Raw genomic sequence first — 15,877 nt, 5'->3', positions numbered from 1 at the left:
TCTCCTTAAAAAGTCATATGAAGGCAGTTTTTTTCTGCGTGTGCAAGTGTGGCATAAATTAAGCCACAACACAATTAAATTATGCCACAACACAATTAAATTCAGTCACAACACAATTAAATCCAGCCACATAAATTAAGACACAATACATATAAATTAAGCCACAACACAAATAAATTAAGCCACAACACAATTAAATTAAGCCACAATTAAATTAAGCCACAACACAATTAAATTCAGCCACAACACAAATAAATTAAGCCACAACACAAATTAAGCCACAATTAAATTAAGCCACAACACAATTAAATTCAGCCACAACACAAATAAATTAAGCCACAACACAAATAAATTAAGCCATAATACAGTTAAATTAAGCCACAACACAAATAAATTAAGCCACAACACAAATCAAATAAACCACAATACAAATAAATTAAACCACAACACAAATCAACTAAACCACAACACAAAAATAATTAAGACACAACACAATGAAATTAAGCCACAACACAAATAAATTAAGCCACAACACAATGAGATTAAGCTACATCACAATAAATTGAGCCACTACATAACAGAAATGCTCCCGGCCACTAGGGGGCAACTTCGTCCTGGTGAATAATGTTTAGATTTTAAAAACTTTTTTGCCAGTATTACATGCTTATATGAGGAGGACAGGACACAATAAACATTTCCAGTGTGAGTAAAGTAGATTATGTTTTGATTATGTTATGATTTTAATGTAACTAAATACATTTAGGCAAAGACATTTGTGCATGAGAAGCTGAGTATTGTACTGTTAGTCTGTATGGTATGGTGTTACCTCCAAGCAACATAACAAAACTGTCAAAAAAACAAACAAACAAACAAACAAACAAAAAACACCCGATTCATTATTCCTTTCTTAATCTTTGTGTTGTAGCTTAATTTATTTGTGTAGTAGTTTAATTTTGTTGTGTTATGGTTTAATTTATTTGAGTTGTGGCTTAATTTATTTGTGTTGTGAACTTTTGTTTGCCTTTTAAATTTCATTGTGTTGTGCACTTCTGGGCCACCGTATTACTTTCTTTCATCTGCTGAACGCAAATGAGGATTTTTAGAATAATTTCGCAGCTCTGTAGGTCCATACAATGCAAGTGAATGGGTGCCAAAATTTTGAAGCTCCAAATCCACATAAGGGCAACATAAAAGTACTGCAGACGACTCCAGTGGTTAAATCAATGTCTTCTGAAGTGATATAATAGGTGTGGGTGAGAAACAGATCAATATTTAAGTCCCTTTTTTACTATAAATGATCCTCCCTGCTCAGTTAATCTCCACTTGAGGGCAAATTCCAATTGAAAGTGATCACCCCTTTGCCCTACTCACTTCGAAGGACAGATCTCTTGATGTGGGCACTATGAAGGGAGCATGAAGGTACTGTATGAATGTACCCTTCACTAATAGTCTTGCAAAAGGGCTCTTCATTAAAAAAAGAATTCTCTTACTTTTGTTTGGAACGACCCATCGAGTGGCATCCCCTTCCCGCACTGCCCTTCAAGGGTGCAAATCTGCCATTTGGAAAACGGACTCAGTTTCACTTTCACACGTTTTTGGTCATTCACAGTTTTAAGGCATATCGCCCCCTACTGGGCAGAGAGGAGAATATATGATAAAAATGACTTAAATATTAATCTGTTTCTCACTCACACCTATCATATTGTGTCCACTGTGAACCACTGGAGTCATATGGATTACTGTTATGCTCCCTTTATGTGGATTTTGGCTTAAAATTTTTGGCACCAATTCACTTCCATTCAGGGTTGAGTTTACGATTTCTGAGGCCCCAAGCAACTGACCAACCCGGCCCCATTTAGTAAATTTCGCTTAATAAATTACATAAAATTTATTTTAAATCATAATTTTTTATTCATCCTATCAGCCAAGAACATTCAAAATGTTTAATGAAATAAAATTCTAGTTCAAGATAATTAATGCATGTTTTCAATTATTTTTTCAATTTTTTTGATATACAGGTTAATGTTCATTATGGAAATTTTAATTATCCAGGGTGTGACTAAACACCAGAGCCAATTATCCTTGGCTCTTTGAGCAAATCGGCAACCTGTCATTACAAAGGAGATCAAAGAGTGGAAAAATCAGAACAATGCCAGAACCTCACTTTGAATGGTGATTAAACAAGGTAAAGCAAAAATTTAATTTATTTAATCACACTCAGACTGTTGAACATCATTAGTAGTTAGACTAGGCTGTAAGTCCTTATAACTTTTAGCATGAAGCCTTTCTCCATTAAGTCACACAAGGCTCCACCAATACAATACATAATGAGATAAATTATTTTTTATCAGCCTTAAAGGGATAGTTCCCAAAATTAAAATGTTCTCATCATTTACTCACCCTCATGCCATCCCAGATGTTTATGACTTTCTTTCTTCTTCTGAACATAAATAAAGATTTTTAGAAGAATATCTCAGCTCTTTTGGTCCATACAATGGAAGTGAAAGGTGACCAAAACTCAGGAGATCCAAAAACGGCATAAAGGAAGCATTAAAGTAATCCATTAGACTCCACTTGTTAAATCCATATTTTCTAAAGTGATATGATAAGTGTGGGTGAAACAGATCAATATTTAAATATTTTTTTACTGTAAATATACACTTTCACTTTAATAATCTGGTGTGAAAGTGACTTTCACTTTCACATTCAGCCACCTACTGGTTGGGGCCAAAGATTTATAGTAAAAAGGTCCTAAATATTTATCTGTTTCTCACTCACACCTATCATATCGCTTCAGAAGATTGGATTAACAACTGGAGTTTTATGGATTACTTTTATGCTGCCTTCATGTTCTTCTGAGTTCTGGTCACCATTCACTTGCATTACAGTTTTTCTCAATCGCTTTGGGTCATTTTTTGAAACAGTCTTAACATTCTATAAACTGTAAGTGCAATTGTCACAACTGTTTTATGGGACATCACAACTCTATTGCATGTCTGCAAAATGTAGTAACTCACCCAAAACATTTAATTCATGCTTCAAAACCTAGTTATTGTGTCAGTAAATTGACCAATGCCACCAAAATTAAAAAAATTAAAAATAAAAAATACATTTGTCATCATGTGAGCCGTACTGGTCAAAATTTTTCGATGTTTTTTCACCATGGTAGTCAACCCTGGAAATGTTTGTTATATACAAATTTCATTTTTGTTCTACTTTTATGTTGACACTGACTGCTTACTGTACTATACAAGAATGTCAGTTTTGTCAAGCTGAATGCTATTGTGTATCACATTGAGCATTTTAGATACCGGTTTCAATAGTATGCAAAAGTTTACTGGGAAAAGTCAATACTGTACAATACTGTAGTACACAGAAAAAGGATATGCACATTTGTATGTATACAGTACAATTATTTTTGTAGCAATGTGTACATGTAAACAGAAAATTCACACTTGCATGTCCATTTTTATACATTTCTTACATGTAAAGTCATATAGTGAACAGAAAATTGCCACAAAATGACATCCATGCAAAAAAACAAAAAACAAACAAACAAACAAACAAACAAAACTGAACTGTACCTCCTCACAGTACGTAACACTACAAGTTCCCATCTTCTTGGTGGACATCCTGTTGCTCTTGTTGGTCTGGCCAGAGATTTAGCAGACACCACAAACATTCCATGTCATAGATATTTATGGAATATACTGTACAAGTATGTCTGACAGATTTTGATAATTGAATGGATAATTTTGCTTGTGATGGCTCACATGATGAAAGAATGTTTAGAAGTTGTGAAGAGTATGACAGTTTCACTGAGAATCAACTCATCAATTTTGATCAGCAAGCCATGTGCATTTAGTTATTGCGCAAATTGTAGACAATTGTACTTACTCTTTTACACACATGTGCCAAAACACATGCAATTTGCTTAAATTAAAAAGAAATTCAAATCTGGTGTGAACAAGAAACTAATTGTTCAGAGATTTGAACTTATTGTTTTGAAAAAATAATTCTCATTCGAGAATTGAGTCAAAGCGATTGAGAAAAACTGTAAATGGACCTACTGAGCTGAGTTATTCCTCTAAAAATCTTTGTGTTCTGTAGAAGAAAGAAAGTTATACACATCTGGGATGGCATGAGAGTGAGTAAATGATGAGAGAATTTGCATTTTTGGAAGAACTGTCCCTTTAGTTTATTTTTTGCACCTCTGATGGCATCTCTTTTTAATCTTTACCAGGCATTTAGACACACAGGGCTCTTTAGCTTTTCTTGTGAAACTGGTCACTTTCAAATATTAAAGGCACATTTAAGCTGAAACCTGCTTTGGGGTGTTTTTTTTTTTTTTTTACTTTCGTGAAAGGCATAAAACAGGTTACTTGACTCCTGACTGTTTTATTTCCAAATTCACAAGTGAAAACATTAACCCTTCAGAAAAATAAATCTGCTAAACATTCACAGTAGAGCAACTGGAACAAAGCCAACTTTTAATGACATTTTAAAAGCAAAGCTGACATGGGGGTTAGAATAGCACTAAAATCAAGGACTTAAAAGAGAACTCTTTGTTGTACCTTTAAAGGAATAGGCTCTTAGTGCGAATAAACTAAACAGTTGTGGCAGTTTTGCACATGCTATTTATGCACAAAAACCAGCATTTTATTCGTCAGCACCTGAAATACAGTTTAACCAAGCAGTAAATGCATTGATATAGCTTTGCACTGTTATTTAAATTAAGTCAATTTTGAGCACAAATGTGCCTCTTTCAGTGTAAATTAGGCTTATTACAGATTGATCCTTATTCACAAAACCCAACTCAATTTGCCTGACGCAATTAAAGTTACACTATTAACGCACTGAAAGCAGATGATAAATGGAATTGTATTAAAAAGAGCTGTTTGTGTACATTTTCTATTAAGCAGTAATTAAAAATCGTGATCAAATGATAAAGAAAATCGCATATATCCAGATACGCAGTGAAGTTGAGTGCACTTTTTGGCATTGTAAAAAGCTGATTTAGGCACCTGGATCACATTTGTGGAGTGTTGCTGTACAGTCCCAGTTCCAAGTATGCAGATTGCGTTAGTCTGAAGCATCCTTCACAACCTTGCACTCAAATCCGAAACGCAATTTCAGAATTTTATTTCACTGTTACCTGATTTGCTAAAAACCAAGGGCCATATTTTAAGTGCACTAGCACTAAGCGCAGCGCTATGCCATAAATCATAAGTGCTAAGTCAGTGGGCATGGCCTTGAAATTTTTGTATTTTTGTGCATGCATGCACTAAGTCTAGGCGCAATTGGGTTTGGTGAAATCACGCATGCAATAAGTTAAAGGGCTGGGTCAAGTGCTATTTAATTCGGAGGTTTTATTGCAGCACCTGCATCCTATTATATTGTACATTCTCTCAAACACCAGTGATATAAATAAAAACAGCACATTCATAAGATGTTGGTAATGTAAATGGACTGTATGCAATGAATTAGAATAATAGAAAAATGGACTTGCTTATTTTATATGTTTAGAAAATGTTATTCTCTTCAGGATTTGGATGTACGCTATGTTACAGTGATGTATAGGGTATTTAAGTATTATTGATCATTTTCATCTACTAATACACAAATCATGGCTAGTACTAATAGTGATTGTATCGACACGCACTTCACTTCTACAGGTCAATTTGGATTTTGAACAATTTAGATAAATTTATTGAAACATAAAAAAATTCAACCAAAAATATTTCTAAATTCAAATGACATTTTAAACAAAATGAAAATATAATCAAAATAACGAAATGGTAATGGTCTCCAACTTCTTCCACCAGCACCTTTTGCAGTGATTTAAAAATCACTCTGTGACAACAGGTGGAAAAATACCAATATCTCCAAACTGCAAATGCAGAAACTGAGTTTGGACTTTGCACTGAAAACAGACCTGCTTTTGAAATGTCTTGAAATGACCTATTTCTCGGGAAAATAGCAAATTGTGCTTTGCGCCACCTCATTTACATACAATACACACACACCACCCACTCCCACTTGCGCTTTATGCTGGCACAAATATTGCACTTAAAATTAGCGCTCTCACAAAAATTGGATAACACGTAGCGCACAGTCATTGCATGTAGTGTTGTGCTTTGCCACTCCTGAAAATGGAGCCACAAAACTGTGGTGCTAAAACAACAGACAGTCCATCCAAATAAAATATGCGCAATTTAGTGGCCGCAATCCATTCTAAGTGAATTCCTCCTGAGTATCCACAATGTCAACTTTTAGTATGATCTGTCCTACCACAAAGTATAAACATCAACTTGGTTTCAGGCAGGGTGGGCTGAACTGAAGGAAGGTGTTAGTGAAGAGAGACGCCAACTGTGATTGGTCTTTGGAAGGCCCTGTGAGAGAAATCCCATGAGTCAGAGGTTTAATATGTGGAATCGCTCAGCCAACATCACAGAGGGTAAAGCCAGTGTAGAGAAGGCCACTGTGGAAACATTTTTCATCTTTCTATTGACACAGCATCTGAGCTCCATGAATATGCTGTATTTGCTTAAGAAGCACTTATACACTTATAGTAAGTATGTTTATGATTCAGAAAAGAGGAATAGGGTGATGAAATGAAATGGCAAGCAATATCAATTTTATTTTTTCTTTCTTTCTTTCTTTCTTTCTTTCTGTCTTTGAAACCAGGAACATCAGTTTTATCAGTTGTCTTAAATTCTCTCATCATTTACTTACCCTAATTCCATTCCAGACGTGAATGACTTTCTTCTGCTGAACACAAACAAAGATTTTTAGAAGGATATCTCAGCTCTGTTGGTCCTCACAATGCAAGTGAATGGTGACCAGCCCAGAACTCAGGAGGTCCAAAATGGACAAAAAGGCAGCATAAAAGTAATCCATTTGACTCTAGAGGTTAAATCAATGTCTTCTGAAACAGATCAATATTTAAGTGCTTATTTTACTATATATCTCCACCTTTGAACAGCCACAACCAGTAGGTGGCTAAATGTGAAAGTCACTTCCACACCAGTGTAGATTTATTGTAAAAAGGGACTTAAGTATTGATCTGTTTCTCACCAACACCTATCATATCGCTTCTGAAGACATGGATTAATCCACTGGAGTCGTATGGATTACTTTTATGCTGCCTTTATGTACTTTTTTGACCTTCTGAGTTCTGGCCAACATTCACCAGCATTGTGAGGACTAACAGAGCTGAGATATACTTCTAAAAATCTTTGTTTGTGCTCAACAGAAGAAAGAAAGTTAAACACATCTGAAATGGCATGAGGGTGAGTAAATGATGAGATAATTTTCATTTTTGGTTGAACTAACCCTTTAACATCTTTAATGAGGGAATGAACTTCAATCTCATAAAGAATTGCGAATGATGTAATCAAATTGAAAAATGAATGAAAAAATATAAAACTATTGACTTAAAGTTGTTGATATATATAATATAATGTTGATATATAATAATATATTATAATAATATATTTAAAATATATATTAAGATATAAATATACAAAGATAAGAGTAGTTTGAGAGTGTAGGGAGTCACGTTATGGATGTGGGCGGTTGCTGTTTATAAGCCGCGACACTCTGATTTATTAATCTTTCACTGTAGGATCATAGTTCGTGTTGTTATTAACCAGAAATGGCACTATTAAAAATATTTTTAAATGAAGTTAAAATAATGCTGACTGGTGGCCGTAGCAGAAGCATATACCATTGATATACCATGCAAACACTTGAGTCAAATCAATTAGCACTCACTTAACGTCTCAGAATTAATATTCATGAGCAAAGCAGATACATTTTTATATTGTGTCTCCCCCACATTTCAGCATTCCTAATCCCATAGTAAGAAGTTCATCACAGAGGATATGGTGATATGAATATTCCAGAGGACACAGAATTTGGGATTTACCAACCATATAACTCAGTCAAATAGTTTGACACCTCAATCACACAACAGAGAACTCTTTTAGGCTCTTCCCAATGGAATCTTTGCTTGGGGCCCCAAAAATGATAAAACTGCTTCTGTTTGGGGTGCAGCTGATATGGACATTACACTAGCCAAATTCCAGAGATAGTTTCCACTTATTCAGAAGTATTGCAATGAGAGTGGTTCTCAGACAAGTGGGGAAATTTGAGGATCAGGTGCAACTAACAAAATTTGACCACTCATTCAAAGATTATATGAAATCGAGTAATAGCAGGAAACAATATGTACTTAATATGTAATTACTTTGTGAAACAGACTGTAATGAGGCCTACATCTTGTTTTTATATCAAGGAGAATCAATGAGGAACAATTGAATAACAGCAATGAAGCACATATGCATATTATGTAATTACGTTATGTGCAGCTTATAATGACTTATTATTGATATTGTAATTAATTATAATTATAATTATAATTATAATTATAATTGATACTGATATTGTTGATACCAAATGGGAATTTTGTCAGATTTTGTTCACTTTTTTTTTCAATTTGGTCTGAAAACTACAGCTAAGCACACATATTTGCAAGCTTTCATATGGTATGTTACCTTGACAACACCAAAGAAGAAAAAGGGGAGAGATTTACAGGGCACTTTGGTCTAGACCCATGGGACTCAACAGGCTGCCGACGGGCCGCATTCGGCCCGCAAACAATCTTTTTGTGGCCTGCCAGATGTTGTCATGACATAAAATTATTAACATGCATGAATTCTGAGGTGTCGATTTTCTAGAGCCTTTATGGCAATTCTCAGTATTGTTAGGATACTGGGCCTTATAGAGGAAAAACAATGGCAAAAGAATGAACTAAACTTAAAAGTTGCGAATATAATTCTGATTATAAACTATAACTTGAGTGCAGCATCAGTCGCTGATAGAAACACCACAAGCCAGCTATTGGCGGGTTGCCAAAACAGCGCCAACCCGCATCTCAGAATGGCACCAACAATCATCCATGTGATTATCTAAACAGCCAATCATGTGGCAGCAGTGCAGTGCATAAAATCAGGCAGATATGGGTCAGGAGCTTCAGTTAATGTTCACATCAACCATCAGAATTGGGAAAAAAATGTATCTCAGTGATTTGGACCATGGCATGATTGTTGGTGCCAGACTGGCTGGTTTAAGTATTTCTATAGGCCTATATACAATCATTAATTTAATATCACAGTTTTTATCGTACAAAGAACCACACTTTTACAATAGTTAAGCTATATATCTATATGTTTTATTTTATTCTTGTTAATTACATGTGTCCATAATGTATTAAAAAGCAAATTTAGCATAATCTACTCATCTCATTATTATTAAAAAGTAATTACAATTATTTGTTATTAGTGAGTGCGGCCCTCAAGGCTAAAGGGACCCTGCTTTTCGGCCCCCAGGCTTTCCAAAGTTGAGTACCTCTAGACCCTGTTAACCGATCCCAGTTTCATGTCAGACACACTCTACTCTCTCACATAAGCTTGTAAAACTTGGCAAACAGAATACGGTGCACATAGAGGTGAGACATCATTGCAGTCAGAATCATCTCCAGCAGTGCCTTGGCCTTTCCTTACCTTTTCAGCAACATTTTATACTGCTTCATACGGCTCCCATCCAGAAAAGCCTGAGAGCTGGGTTTCAGCACAGGGAAAAAGAGGCAACGCTGGGTGGTGGTTTGTTTGTCATTTGACTAGTAGCCTGGGCTCACAAATGACTTGGGAACCTCAGAAATTTTGTTTATTCTCTACCTAATAAAGGAAATAATTTTACATTCAGAGAGTCAACCAAAACAATGCACTAAGGACGGGCTTAAAACAAGACTTCAGAACGTCTATATTTTTCTCACAGGTCACAGGTCTTATTAATATTTGAAAGTACCTGCACTTTGCTGTTGTTTTAAAAACAATGTGACTTCCAATGTGTCCTGGCATGAAGTCTTTTACAATAACCTTTGCTTTGGATCAAGTGTCCAATCGTGTAGGCATCAGACTCAAAATAAGGTCAAGTGATATTACTTTATATCTATGCATTAGGCTGACACATTTATCCAAAGTGACTTACAGTGCATATATATACTGTAAGTTACCCTGGGAATCAAACCCATTGCCTTGGCATTGTTAATGTCATGCTCTACCAATCTGAGCTATAAGAACCTCAGAGAAGTCAAGTCCATCTGGAGCACAATCTAAACAAGAGAATTGCAAATCAATTAGAACACAACTTGAGTTCATCTGTTTTCACTCGTCTTCGAGTTCTCCCTGACGGTTTTAATTTTCATGCTACGGTTATGCAATATGTTGAGTTTATGTCAGCATCACTGCCTCCCCATTCCTTTTGTCCTAAACTGGGATGGAAATTAGTCACTTCATTCAGTAAACTATGGAGCTTGATTCCACAACTTAATTGTAAATGAGTATTTAAAGTTGTTAAAATCTTAATTAAATCATTATTTTAATGCAAAATGTGACATTTTTCACAAACCAATTACAGTCCAACTTTGACCAGGAACTTTACAGTATTTGCTTGTATAGCACTGCACAATACATTTTTAAACACACCTCTTTTTATGTAAATGAGGGTGATTATAGAATGTGATGGATTCACAAACATCAGTGCTATTTGTAATTAATGTTACGCAATTGCCACCGATGGAACGCAGGCAGAAAACAGAATTGTATTTAAAAGGCACATTTGTGTTTTTTCTTTTTTTTCTTACATTTTTTGTATTTTTTGTATTTTTTATTTATTATTATTTTTTTTTTTTGCAATGTTCATGGCAGCAGAATTTAATCAATTAATAGAGAAGAGCATTACAATCATCCATATATCCATTTAGGTGCACTTTCGAAATTTAAAGGTGCCTGGTTGAGCAACATAATGCATGCAAATAAATGACACAATTCATTCTTTGCAAATTCACCCCAAATGATTTATTCTTCATTTTTATGTATCCACCAAATAGATAGCCAGCTGTATGATGAATATGAGACATTGTTAAAGAAGTCATGAAATGCTCTTTTTTTATAGTTTTATTATCTTCCCTGAGGTCCACTGATAATGTTATTAAAGTTTTTTTTTCCACCAAAACAGTCGTAACTTCATAATATATGATCATTCTCCACACTGTTTTTTGCTCTCTGTCTAAATGCTTAGTTTTGGCCTCCTTTAAACATCAATGTATACGCCCACTGTTCTGATTGGTTAACGTCGTGCAGCCCCTCAAATACAGCCATACAGTATTTGAAATTCAATCGGAAGAGAATGAACAACCACACAATATTATAAAACTACATTTCAGGGTTTACACATAACACAGATCCAATACATTGCATCCAAATATATTAAAACGTTCATCTCAAGCACATCTGGATGCGAGAGGTGTATCGCGTCAAAAGCAATAGAACCCATTATAATCAATGATGCTGTCTACCATGGAAGCGTCTGCTGCAGTAAACAGATCTCCCATTCTATTTTGCACTGGCGCTACTACTGCCAACAACAACACAAATAAATGGTTTTGAAAGTTTGTGTCGACATGCCCGGTGTAGACAGCCTCAAGCTGATTTGCCCAGTGTAGACAAGGTTTCAGCACCATAAACTACCAAACAGTCATGACATTTGAAATATTCATGAATGGAACTGTTTACTTACATTTTTGATCGGGTTCAATAGTGTTTATTTAAATAACAATAATAATAATTTTATCCCCTTTTCTCCCAATTTGGAATGCCCAATTTCCACTACTTAGTAGGTCCTCGTGGTGGCGCAGTTACTCACCTCAATCCGGGTGGCGGAGGACAAGTCTCAGTTGCCTCCACTTCTGAGACCGTCAATCCGCGCAACTTATCACGTGGCTCGTCGAACATGACACCATGGAGACTCTGCATGTGGAGGCTCATGCTACCCTCCACGATCTACGCACAACATACCACGTGCCCTATTGAGAGCGAGAACCACTAATCACGACCACAAAGAGGTTACTCCATGTGACTCTACCCTCCCTAGCAACCAGGCCAATTTGGTTGCTTAGGAGACCTGGCTGGAGTCACTCAGCACACCCTGGATTCGAACTGGTGACTCCAGGGGTGGTTGTCAGCGTCAGTACTCGCTGAGCTACCCAGGCCTCCCAACAGTGTTTTTAACGCCCCATCCTTCAATGACAATTCCTTTGCAAAGCTTGAATTGTTTTATGACTGGTTCACAAGCAATCCATGCTGAAGACACATGACGCACATTGATAGTCCAAAGCACAATGAAGACACTCGCATCCAGTTTCCAATATCATCCTGTACTGATGTGCACATTGCCAGAAACGCATCAAAATGGTTAAAGACGTCCATTTAGTAGGTGTTTAAATACACCAACAATTAAAAATAGCACAGATGGGTGAAAGAACAGCATGTTGAGCAGTTTGTGCACACAACAAGTGGCAGCAGCTGAATGTAACAGAATGGCTTATAACCGAGTTGTAATTTCACACCACGTCTTTTAAAAGCGACGCCAGAGATATGACAACAGTCAAAGACGTCTGTGTAGTCCATGTTTATATACAAAAATAATTAAAAATAGTCCATATTGGTCCCTTTTGGTGTTTAGGAATAGTTAGATCACACTAGGCCACACTGTTTGCCCTGCTCTCTCTCTCTCTCTCTGTGTGTTTACGAACTGAGCCCCAGGGCCAGTGTGCGGAGCCAAGGGTGCGATGATGTAAAGTAGGCGTTGATATTGTTGCTGTAGAGGCAGTCATGAATTAATGAGTACCCCTAGTGATGTAGAGAAGTCACAGAAGTAGAGAACGAGGTGTTTTGGCAGCTTGGTTTCAATAAATGCTTTTATTGCATTGGGGATTACGTTTTGAGTTCTGAAATTTACAGTAGATTTTTATAGTAAAATTAGATTTCTCATGGCATGACCCCTTTATAAGTGTATGAATATGCTATATCTCAGGTGCAGGAGTATTTAAATGAAGAGGAAAACTTGCAAACCATGAAGAAACATAAAGCTACACTGCTAAGAAGAGGTTAATGTCCTTTATCCTTACAAAACCGACAAATAAATTTTGCATTGTTCTCTCTCACGCTAAACTCCCAAACCAAAAGTGTTCTGTTATTTGTTTCGACTGGAGAGAGAGGCCAAAATCTGTCATAATCAATAAAAGAGTCTGTGAAGCAAATTGATATGCTGGCTTTGTCCTAAACGGTCCATACATTCATACAATGCCAATCTTGTCTCAAGTTCACTCACCGGTGGTCCACAGTGAGTAGCAGTGTCACTGGTTTCGTACATGTGCTTCAAGATCGTAAGACCAAGTTTGATTGCCTTTATGTATCTGGCAGACCAATAAAGAAGCACAGATGTGGTTTGTATTGTTTCATTTTAAACCTGGACACCACCGTTGCCAGTATGTACCATATCAAAGGCTGAAGGCATCAAGCCAAGCACTATATTTTCTATGCCAATAAACCAATAACGCACATGTCAGAAATGTATCAGCTCATGTTGAAGGGAGGCACCCTCTTGTTCTTGTTCTACAGTGTTATTGCAGTAAAATTACAAGTGTTTTGTTATAAACCGTTCAATCACCAACTTCCTTTCTCACTTCATGACTCCCTATGGAGCTGTGATCTTTCTTTGTTGATTTAAGAAGTACAACCAAGGTTGTCATATCTCTTTAGTCCAGAGCCAAGTATCTCCTGCTGGAGTAATTGATTATATTCTGTCTCGTTTCAGAAAAGGTGTTAAATCGGCTTTGCAGGCAAAATCCGTTTATGGAATGCAAGCTGTCCTGTACCTAAGCAAACCATCACCATCTATTACTGACATCAGCTTCATTACTCCAGGGAACACATGCCAGCAAAGCAAAAATCCTACCTAGATGGAGACTAGTAGGAGTCATTTAGGTGTAATTTCGCCAGCAAATGACAGTCAGATTTCACAAACAGGTGATGGCCTAAGGGTTAGCATGATAAGGAAGCAGTTTCTACAAGATATTTGGTCTCAGATTTTTATGTGTTGTATGTTAAGGGTGGCTGCCAGAGCATTACTATGTGGTTGCTAAGGTGTTCTGAGTGGTTGCTAGAGTGTTTTGGTAGATGCTTCTTAGTGTATTCTGGGCAATTCTTTACAGACTCAAGTCAAAAGAGCCCACTTCCAAGTCTCCATGATATTCTGGTCACTAGATATGTATAAGGTTCCTCTTACAATGTTAGTGAGATTTTTTGGTTGTTTATCATCCTCTTAGCAAAGTAGGATCTCTTAGAAAAGAAATAGCACACCTCTTCTCAGCAATCTGAGTCATTGTTCATCTCCATAACTAACAATGCAAGCTAGTTTAATAGTTAGGTTTGCTCAAATCCTTAACCTTAAAGTAAATTGTCAAGTTCAATACAAGTTAAGCTCAGTTGAAAGCATTTGAGCATAATGTTGATCATCACAAAAGATAATTTAGATTTGCCCCTCCTTAAAAAAAAAAAAAAAGAAATCGAGGTTATAGTGGGGCACTTACAATGGAGGTGAAAGGGGAACATTTTTGGAGGGTTTTGAAGCTTTTAATTTTATAGAAGCACTTACATTGATTATTCTGTTAAAATTTGTGTATTATTTGAGCTGTAAATTTGTTTAAATCATTGTTTTTTCTGTCATTTTAGGATTTTAGTGTTTAGGGCATGACATCAACATAGCAACACATTTGCTGCAAATTTTACACTTTCCATATTAATTATTATAACACTTCCAACTAATATTTCATTACAAGGATCATATTCCATTTTACTGCCAATGAAACACAAGTAAAAGCCAGAGCAATAGTTCATGAAAAAAAAAAAAAATTCTTTTAAAATTGCTGTCAATATTTATTATAAAAAAGTATACATATTTATTTTGTATACAAATTGTCTTTTCTTATTTTTATTTTTTTTTAAATAGCCAATAGGCTTTAGTTACATCACAGCCCTAAATCATGATTTGCTAAAGGGTTATTTGGTTGCAGGGGGAGGGACATTGTTATTCAAGGGAGTATTTGATTGGACAGAAATCTGTGTAGTGCGAAATGAGTCATCAATATTTTTGGTCTGTTTTCATAGAAGAGAAATATGGTACATTTTAAAGGAGTATTTCTGCTAAAAGTGTGTTTTTTTTGTTTGTTTGTTTTTTTTTTTTTCAACAGTTAGGAGAATACTTGCATATAGATGACCTCAAAGCAAACACACATGGACTGAAAGCCACAAATTATTTCATGGGGTCTTTAAGGGCTGAGAGGGTCATAAGACACTCAGTATCCCTTAGCAAAACAAAGTGTTTTCAGACTAGATGAGAAAGATAGTGATTATTTTCCTCAACTTTGAAAATAAGAATAGTGTCTCTTATACCTCCGGTGGAAATGAGATGTCCTCTCTATGGCTCTCTGAATCTGCATGCAGTCTAGAAAGTGTCTGTGCTCTGGTGCCAAGCACAACAGCCCAGTGTGATTTAAATCGCATGAGGTGACAGTGGGAAAGGAAGACGCCTGTCTGAGCTGTCAAGGCTAGACACTTGCATTAATAACCTGTTAGGGTGCCTTGTAGTCACAGGGAAACTCTCCAAAAAATGGAAACGGAAGATTTCCCTAAGAGACATCCAGTTTGGCCATCACAATGGCTCAATAAATGTTACTGAAGGGTAACATGTAATGCTGTATTGAAAGAAGCGAAGTGTAGAAGATGGGGAAAGAACCATATGGCCTATCCACACCCTAAGAGAACTACCCAGGTAGAGGGTTATAAAATCCTGGTCAACACTAGAAGGTATGTTTGGTTTGTTAAAGTCACCTGTGAAAAATTGTGCTTATGTGAGTCTCATGTGCTTTATCATAATAGAAACAAATTTAAAATGGCCTTGCTGGTGGTGT

This window comes from Myxocyprinus asiaticus, chromosome 39 (assembly GCF_019703515.2).
Source record: "Myxocyprinus asiaticus isolate MX2 ecotype Aquarium Trade chromosome 39, UBuf_Myxa_2, whole genome shotgun sequence".
In the NCBI taxonomy this organism is placed as follows: Eukaryota; Metazoa; Chordata; class Actinopteri; order Cypriniformes; family Catostomidae; genus Myxocyprinus; species Myxocyprinus asiaticus.
This window is presented reverse-complemented; position numbering follows the sequence as displayed.